This window comes from Lactuca virosa, chromosome 8, assembly GCF_052849685.1.
Source record: "Lactuca virosa cultivar CGN04683 chromosome 8, Lactuca_virosa_CGN04683_v6, whole genome shotgun sequence".
Lineage (NCBI taxonomy): Eukaryota > Viridiplantae > Streptophyta > Magnoliopsida > Asterales > Asteraceae > Lactuca > Lactuca virosa.
The window spans coordinates 227894854-227904564 of NC_136433.1; the positions used below are offsets into that span (position 1 = coordinate 227894854).

The 9711-nt window shown below is 40.3% G+C and overlaps 1 non-coding gene across 1 annotated transcript; it reads left to right on the plus strand.

Annotated features, from left to right (window-relative positions):
* Positions 1 to 8782: 8782 nt before the first annotated feature.
* On the plus strand, positions 8783 to 8889 carry LOC145135188 (U6 spliceosomal RNA). Its single transcript, XR_013719654.1, has one exon. It is a non-coding gene; the product is annotated as a U6 spliceosomal RNA (small nuclear RNA).
* Positions 8890 to 9711: the final 822 nt, after the last annotated feature.

The following is a 9711-nucleotide window of genomic DNA, read 5'->3' on the forward strand; positions in this document are numbered from 1 at the left end:
TTCGAGGTTCGAGCTTGTCATGAGTTTCGCGCCTCACGAAAGCCTCGCAACCCCAAATCTTGATATGGTCTAGATTGGGAACTTTCCCAGTCCACATTTCATGAGGTGTTTTGGCAACCTTCTTTGTAGGGACTAGATTGAGAATGTGGGCGGCAGTCTCTAAGGCATACCCCCAAAAAGAGATTGGTAGCGAAGCTCGACTCATCATAGAGAGAACCATGTCCAACAAGGTTCGATTACGCCTCTCAGCCACACCATTCAGCTGTGGTGTCCTGGGAGGTGTCAATTGTGAGACAATCCCACACTCCTTAAGATAGTCGAGGAACTCAGTACTAAGATACTCACCACCTCGATCGGATCGAAGCATCTTAATGTTCCTGCCCAATTGATTTTCTACTTCCTGTTTAAACTCTTTAAACCTTTCAAAAGTTTCTAACTTATGTTTGATTAAGTAGACATAACCATATCTACTAAAATCATCAATAAAAGTCACATAATAGCGATTAGCATCCCTTGTGGCGGTTTTGAATGGTCCACATACATCAGTATGTATAAGGTCCAACAAACCCTCACCCCTTGCACAAGTACCAGTGAAGGGTGATTTTGTCATTTTCCCAAGTAGACAAGACTCACAACTATCATCCGACTTGAGGTCGAACGACTCCAAGACTCCATCCTTTTGGAGCTGGCCTATGCGTTTCTTGCTTACATGTCCAAGACGACAATGCCACAAAGATGCTTTATCCAAGCTAGTAGAAGAATCAATACACAATACATTATTCCCTAAATTATCTACAACCGATACAGCTTCATACACACCATTACAAGGTAATGCTTTAAAATAAAGAATATTATTAAAGAAAGCATTAATACTACCAACTTCATTATCAAAAGAAAAGGTAAAACCTTGTTTGTACAAAGCATGAAAGGAAATAATATTCCTCGCCATTTCAGACGAGTACACACATTTATTCAAATCTAACTTTAACCCACTATCTAGCAACAAAGTATAAACTCCAATCTTGGTAACAGGTGCAACCTTCTTGTTCCCCATGATTAAGTTTATCTTTCCGTGCTCCACATCCTCACTTCTTCTTAGGCCCTGCAAGTCACAACAGATGTGAATACCACAACCTGTATCAAGAACCCAAGAATTAGAATATGGTGAGTTATTAGACAATATAGTGTAAATACCTGCATGGGATGGTTTCACTTTCCCATCCTTGACATCCTGCAAGTACTTTGGGCAGTTTCGCTTCCAGTGCCCCTTATTTTGACAGTAGAAGCATTCAGCATCCTTAGGGATGGTAGAAGGAGTGATAGAACCACCTTTGGTTCCAGATGAGGAGCCTTTAAGGGACTTTCCCTTGGTACCCTTCGAAGGGTGCTTCCTCTTTTTCCCTTTGCCTTGCCCGATAGCCAAAACAGGGGTGGTAGTAGGAGTAGGAGTAGCAACCGACTTACTCTTAAGACCACTTTCGGCAGTCTTCAGAAGTCCTTGAAGCTTACTGAGTGTGACTTCCTCCTTGTTCATGTGGTATGTCATACGAAATTGATCATAACACGAGGGCAAGGAGTGCAAAATGATATCAATTTCTAACTCCTCAGGGAAGTTCACATTTAGTTTCATTAGACGGTCCACATACCTTTGCATTTTCTGCATGTGGCTCGTGATTGGTTCGCTATCCTTCATACGGGTAGTGATCATGGAGGAGATTATTTCATACCGCTCTTGACGAGCACTCTGATGGTACCTTTCCATCAGATCCTGGTGCATCTCAAAAGGGTAATAGTCCTCATAGGACTTTTGGAGTTCAGCTGTCATGGTGGCCATCATGATGCATGCCACCTTGGTGGCATCTCTTTCATGTGCCTGATACTCAGCGACCTCCTCAGGAGTAGCAGTGGACTCATCAAACTCCTTTAGCTCCTTATCAAGGACATATTCCTTGTCCTCGTAACGAGTAACCATCCTGATGTTCCGGATCCAATCCATAAAGTTGGAACCATCAAAGATGACCCTCCCACAAAGGTTCATGAGGGAAAAGGAGCTAGTAGGGTTAGAGCCCGAAGCATTGTTGTTAGAAGACATCTGAAAAGAAGAAAACAAGTTTAGATTAGATATATCGAATCCTTAATAATACACCCAAATGTAATATTAAGGCTAGGATCCAACACAATATATTATAACTTAGAAGAGGGATGCCGTAATCTAAGCTATAATATATTTGAAGGTAGGTGAATGACGATTCACCAATTTCCACCATGAAAATGAAATGAATTATTAGGTTTAATTGGTTTTGAAATTCCTAGATTCCTTTGAGATTCATTGAACTTTTCAATGGCATGTTTCAATCTCGATTGTGCCCTTCAAGTTTTATGACTGGGATGCCGAGGATCACAAAACAAGGTGTGAATAACCATGCAAATTCACTTGGTACCCTTAATATTATCACCTAATCAATGTGCCGGTTAACCACACACGCTCCACCGATCTATGATAAACATTAAGTCACCCTTCGTGATCCTTACTAGTCCAAGTTAGTGTGCCGGTTAACCACACACGCTCCACCAACGACTTGGTAAGGTACAAAGTGTGAATTTCATGGGTTAGCACCATATTCACATTTTCCTAAAGTAACTAAGATTGGGAATTTATAAAAGGTTTAGTTACTTTATAATATTCATCATACTTTTTAATGAGAATTTATAAGTCCTTGTCCTACCCGTTCGGCTAACGACCCTCCACCAGTCAAGCAAGCGGTGGGTGAGAGTGGACACCCATTAAGTTGCCATTTTATAGGCAACAACCTTATACCCACCTTATAGACTGGCTTCGTGAATGAGGCCTACTAACGGTAAGACGACTTTAATCTTATACATATATATATAATAATTAACCATTAATGTTATAAATAGTATAAGGGTTGAATTTTAACTTTTAAAACTCTAAGGGTTTGGAATTAAAGTATATTAAAGTGTGTGTAACTTTACAAATTCCAAAACTTGAGGACAAGTTTTGAAACTATTCAAAACTTTTCATTTCATAACTTATGAATTAAAGGTTCATAAAAATGAAGACTCTTCATTTCCATGTAACTTATGTGTTTTAAGTGTGTGTTTAAAAGAAGTGACCTTTGGATATCCATAACTTGAGGACAAATTATGGACTCCATTAAAACACATAAATGATCAAGAATTAATCCTAAACAATTCAACAAATAATTCCTATCATCTTCTAAATTCATAAGAACATGAACATGATCATCAAAGTTTCAAGAATTATATGAACACATACAAAGCATGAAATTTTGATATAAGCTATTGTAAATGGATTAGAACAACCATTACACCAACTAAAACAAGTTTTAAAACACCAAAACAGTTTAGGGTAATGTTTCTAGTCCATTTCCAGCAGCAAAAGTCGAAAATCTGCATTCTGAGGCTCCTACTCGCCGAGTGCACGAACTTACTCGCCGAGTAGGATGAGTTTACACATGAACTCGGCGAGTTCATCAGTCAGAAAGCAAAAATCGACCTTTTATCACTATTTTGCATCAAGTATCAAACAAACAAGCCTAGGCTCTGATACCACTGTAGGGTTTTTGAGCATTCTAACACTTCCTAAGTGTACATGCAACCCTATTAAACCTTGGATCTATATTTGTCTAAGATACATGCATAATATTATTTTCCAAGGTTTATAACCTATCTAGCATGCCATGGGGTACATTTAACCATAAAGGAACTAGATGAATTACATACCTTTTGTTGATTGTTGATTCCTTGGAGTTTGAGAGCCAAGCACCAATAATGTGAATGCCTCAAATGGAAATCACAAATCACCCAAACTTGGAAAATATATGAGAGAGTATTCTAACTCTTGGTTTTGGCCACCACACTTACACACACACTTAGTGTCTTTTTCATGCAACATAAGCTTGTTTATATAGTGTACATGGTTAGAGTGAAACCCTAATAACCCATGTCTTTTCCTCTTCCAAGGATCCATGGGTAAAAGCTCCATGGATCATCCATGGACTTCCATATAAGCTTAGCCCATTAGCAAATGAACATTAGCCCACACCATATAAATATAATAGCCCATGATTTAATTAGTCTTCCTTTTAATCACTAAATCAATTAATAATTAATTCAAGATTAAAACTAATTAAGTAGCATGACTTTATATTAATATATTATAACTTATAATATATTAATAAATCGTAAGTATACAACTCTCATAAAATTATCCATAACTAGTTCGGGTGAAGTGCAACCCAAATGGACCATGCCGGGTCGGGTCAAGTATATACCAAATAAGTTATGGACTTAGACACCTTATCCAACAAAACCAAGCTACATTTCTCTTCATACATGCCCACCAGTAGCTATGTCTCATGGTTAATATACATCTTCGTTACGCCCGGATGGATGGAAAATTTCGATTTGTGCGGCTCATCCATCAAAATCTATCGGGTCTTACCCAAATAGGGCACCCAAAACCTGTCATGAAGAGTCAGCAACCCCATGCTGTCGATATCAAAAGTTGAAACATGACCGACCACTCGCTCGCTCTTCCGATTCTACTCCTTGATAGCCTCTGCCTGAGCATCTGTCACACCCCCAAACCAGAACGGCGGAAACGTCCGGGCGTGGGTGACTTCATGTCAAGTATCACAACACATGCATTATAGTAATCATGTAACACCCCCAAAAATTGAAGCCAATTTAAAACTTTTTAAATCATTTTAAACCATTAAGTTATTATAGTTTGTTTTCAAAATAGTTTAATCATCAGAGTATCCCCAGAATCCAATCATAAAATCATAAGATATGAGGAGCTGTACGATCACGCCTTCGCCTTCCCGTGATCATCAGAAGTACCTGAAACATAATCAACAACTGTAAGCCCGAAGCTTAGTGAGTTTCCCCAAAATACCAACACCATACAAATATAACCATATCATATAACAATTACAAAACATCATGCATAATGAGCCTTCAGCCTGACTGGACCGCCTCGCAGGGCCTACAGCCTATCCGGACCGCTAGCCGGGTATGTTAGCCTACAGCACAAAGCAGGACCGCCTCAACCTAACCCCAATCAAACAAACATGTGCACATAAATATCATACGCTAGCTCATACCATATAACAGTCAAACTGATCTAACAGATCACTAATCATAACAACATCCCAATAACCAGGATACAGACCTAACCGGTCACTAACATAGCATCATCCTATAACCAGGACACTGACCTAACCAGGTCACTAACATAAGCATAACACCATCCTAACTACCAGGATGTAATTAATAAACATATCATGCCATAATCTAGATACAAATATATAAAGGGTCGGCCTTGGTGCCTTAGACCCTGTTGATATAGTGAGGATAATTCACCTAGCACTGCTAAAGTCCCACAGATGCAACTCCAGTTGTTGGTTGACAGATTCCCGAACTGCCAACACCAAACAACACCCAATTAATAATTGGGTTCCAAGCTCAAGGTCCAACTCACACTCTAAAGGCCCAAAAGTCAAGTATTGGCCAAAGCCCAACATACGGCCCAATTTTCCAAATTGGGCCCCACCCTTTACATGGTCATAATTTATGGCCCAGCTACTTAGTCCAGTCCACACATTTGGCATTTCCAATGGCCTAATATCATATAATCATCAAGGCCCAAACTATGGCCCATCTACGACCTAATTTTCCAAATTGGGCCCACACCCTCATATGGGCCTCATCCTAAGCTCATCAACATATTCTAGTCCATATGATTATTCTTGGATGGCTCATTATTAATCCAATTACCAAAGCCCAAAGGAAAGACCCAACTCAAGGCCCAAGTGAAATTAGGGTTTCCACATGAAATGACGATTAGGGTTAAGTGTTTCTTACTTAACCCATTAAGGACTTAATCCATTAAGTCCAATGTTACCTTAGGTTAATTAGCCAATGATTATTATTTAATATTCTAAGTTTATTAAATAATTCTTGTGTGTGTGTCCCGATCAATTCCCAAAAATTAGGGTTTTTAAGCCATTAGGGTTTTTCCAAACCCTAATTAGGGTATCCTACCCAATACTAGCCCATTAGCCAATTGGTTGGGCTTTTAGGTCACTTTGGGCCTTATTGGGACCATTAGGGTTTTATTAGGTCAATTAGGGTTTCCTTGGGCCCATTAGGGCTTCATTGGGCCCACTTTGGCCAAGCATTCCCCAAACGAGTCAAACACAACAAGGCAAGCACACCGCCACCCGATACGGCGGCCGGTGGCGGCAGCCACCACCTCACGGTGGTCGTTATGGATTTTCTATCATTATTCCGGGCACCATTTACAAGTTACAACTCAATCCAAATAAAACACACACACATACATGCTAATAAAACACACATACACAGTTGCATAGTGGCGGCAGGTGGTGGTTGGAGGTGGCAGCTACCACCTCACGGTGCTGGTGGTTCACTTTCGCTTCCTGTTCACGCAATACACACCCATCTAGCGCTCGGGAAATGAGCACCATCACCCACCTTACGGCGGCAAACAGCGGCGGCGACTTGGAGTGGCGGCAGCGGCAGTAATCGGCGGTGTCATCTTGTTTCGGTAGCAACCACCATGGCCGGCTACCATGGTGGTTCTTCACAACTATCACTGGACAGAAAACCACAAACACATACGCAACCTCATCACGACCACGAACCACCAAGGTCTCCACGGTTGTCGGCCCTAGATCCCTTCGACTGAACCCGACAGGTGGCGGCACCTTCGTCTTCATCGGAAGTGAGACGACATGACAGCTTCCCGACGATCTTGTGGCTTCAATAATGGCGGCAGAAGACTGGAGAAGGGAGGGGTGCACAACCCGACCACAACCGCAACAGCCTCCATGGGAGTTAGTCTCCGATCTCCAACCGGTGTCTCTTCATTTTGGTTTCCCGTCGGCAGCTGGACAGCAACGTTGCTGGATGGAGACTCCTATCGACAACATGGACAGTGGCGTTTGTTTGGTGCTTCGCCTGGCCGGAAAATCGTGAGGGAATAGGGTGGTGGTGGCCGCTGGACGATGGAGGAAGTGAAGATAGCGGCCGCAACTTTAGGGTTAGGGTTAGACGGGACTTAGAGGTTAAATACCCGGTCCATACAAACTTCTCCCCATAATGCCATTTCCAGTCCCTCCTTATCCTTCTTCTTTCAAATTAAGTCCGAAAGTTACCATTCCTACCTGACTCCAGAAACTCCATTCAAATTAAATCCGCAATTTACCCAACAATCCCTCCTTTTACAATATATTTCCAATATAGGTCCAAAATTTACCTTTCAGCCCCCAGTTTCCAAAAATCTTTTCAATCTAAGCCCGATATTTACCAAACAACCCCTGTCTTCAAAACTCCTTACAAAATAAGTCTCGAACTTACACTTTAACCCCCGAAGTCTCAATTCTTGTCATTTGGCTTCCCGAAACCAACACCCCGCTAATTATTATTTAATTTGAGCTATAATAATATAAAATAATAATAATAATTACCTCTCGGGTTCCGGGTTTATTATTTAATTACTCTACTTTAACGGGATGTTACAAATCAAAGTAAAACAACCATCTCATTAATAGTGTATAAGTTTTTACATAAGTGTTCAAACATTAGATATTTGACATCAAAAGTAGGTACAGTAAAAGACAAAAGATGCAGCACGGTACTAGGCTGTCTTCTCAGAAGCTCTAGGAGTGTACCTGTCTACTGGCTTCCCTGAGAATACAAATTATTTTGAAAGAGAGGATCAACATTTAAGTTGGTGAGTTCATAAGCATGTTTATAACTCAAATCCATTTTCTCGTTATTTGATTAAGTAAACACGTTTTTCCCAGAAAATCCTATACTTTCTGTTGTATTATACGGTAAGAAAAAGAGTGAAAGTTTTTGTGTTCTTAAGTGGTATACTGTGTTATAGTTTACATTAAACCATAAAGAATAGGCGTTTTCCAATACGAAAATAGTATTCCGTATTTATACTTTTAAAATATTGTGTTATAGTTTTATAAAGATAAAACTATGTGAAGTTTTACTTATTCATACACTAATCATTTTATTCAATATCAAAGTGTGAGTTATTATAACCATACTTGATGACCTAGGATCGCCTGAACACGACGTTCTTCAGGCGTCGCAATTGGTAGGACATTTGTCACCACAGGTCTGCCGACCTAGCTGTTGCAAGCAGCTCTGGTGTGGGATTGTCAGTCTCGTATAGATCTATACACAAGTGTCGCGCTCTCCCTCCAGGAGACTCTGGTTATAATTTCAGGACTTGGGGGTACTTATAAAAGTACATGAAAGTTGCCTCACAAATGCTATATTGATGATTATGTATAGAATATTGACAAGTTACTATGTAATAAATACTCAGTAGGTCAGTTTCATAAACTATATAAGATATAGTTTGTATGGTTGTTTTCTGATTAATGTTTTCTACTCGTTTTCCTTTAAGTACTCTATTTGTTTTTTGTTATGTGCTCTGAAATTTAAAACCAGTGAATGAATTCTCTAAACTATACCTATTATAGTTTAACTAATGGTAAGAATCGGTAATACTGTTATTCCATGAAGTTAACTGTTTGTACCAAATAGTACTAAACAGTTTGAAAACCCTTTTATATTTATATAAATGTAATATTTATATAATTTTGATTAATTAGACCTTCGATTAAATAACTTTACCCCAAACCCACAACCAAACAAGGAACAGGAAATGGGGTCAAATTATATATTCTAAATCTTTTGAATCGGGGACATCGGATAAAATTGGAACGATACAGAGAAGATTAGCATGGCCCCTGCGCAAGGATGACGCGCACAAATCGAGAAATGGTATCAGAGCTGGGTCACGGGTCGATGTGTTCGACGGGGACATCGAAACCTATAATTGGGGGTGAAGGTGGGTTGCACCTAATCCCACATCGGCTTGGAAGGAGAACGAAGCATTTCTTTATAAGGGGTGTGGATACCTTCCTTGTCACAACGCGTTTTAAAGCCGTGAGGGTAGCAGATCCCATAAGAACTCTGCAGTTAAGCATGCTCGGGCGGGAGTAGTACCGGGATGGGTGACCCCCTGGGAAGTCCTCGTGTCAAGTGGCCCAAAGCAGACAATATTATGATACGTCCACTTGTATTGCGCTCTACTGGCTCTAAGACCCAACATTATAGGAGTTTAACGCTCGCTTTCATCTAATAGAGAGTTTGAATTCAGTGATTTAGGAGCATAAATGTACTATCGGGAGAGGGCAAAAGCAAGCCTATATTCTAGATTGGATACTGCGCGAATTGGTCAACCGGAATATGGAATAGGAAACTCTCTCCTTTCATAGCTCTCGGGCCTATTCTATTCATTACAAGAGAAAGTCACTATCCTCAGTTTCCTTGTCTCTGCATTTAGTCCCCCCCCCCTTTTCAGCCCTAGACTGGGTAGATTCTTTCGATTCTTCAATGAAAGCCTTCATGAAAGCTACAACAAGATAAAGGATATCATCTCTTCTCGCTCTATCTGCTTAATGCCTTCTATTGAATCAATTGGTACCATAGCCAGGGTAATAGATTCATCTTGTCCTTGGCTTGTGAAGGGAATGAAGTAGGTTACCAATACCGAGCCCCTTCCTGCCCGAGGCTGTTCCATACCCCGAAAAAATGAGTGGTACATATTCCTTC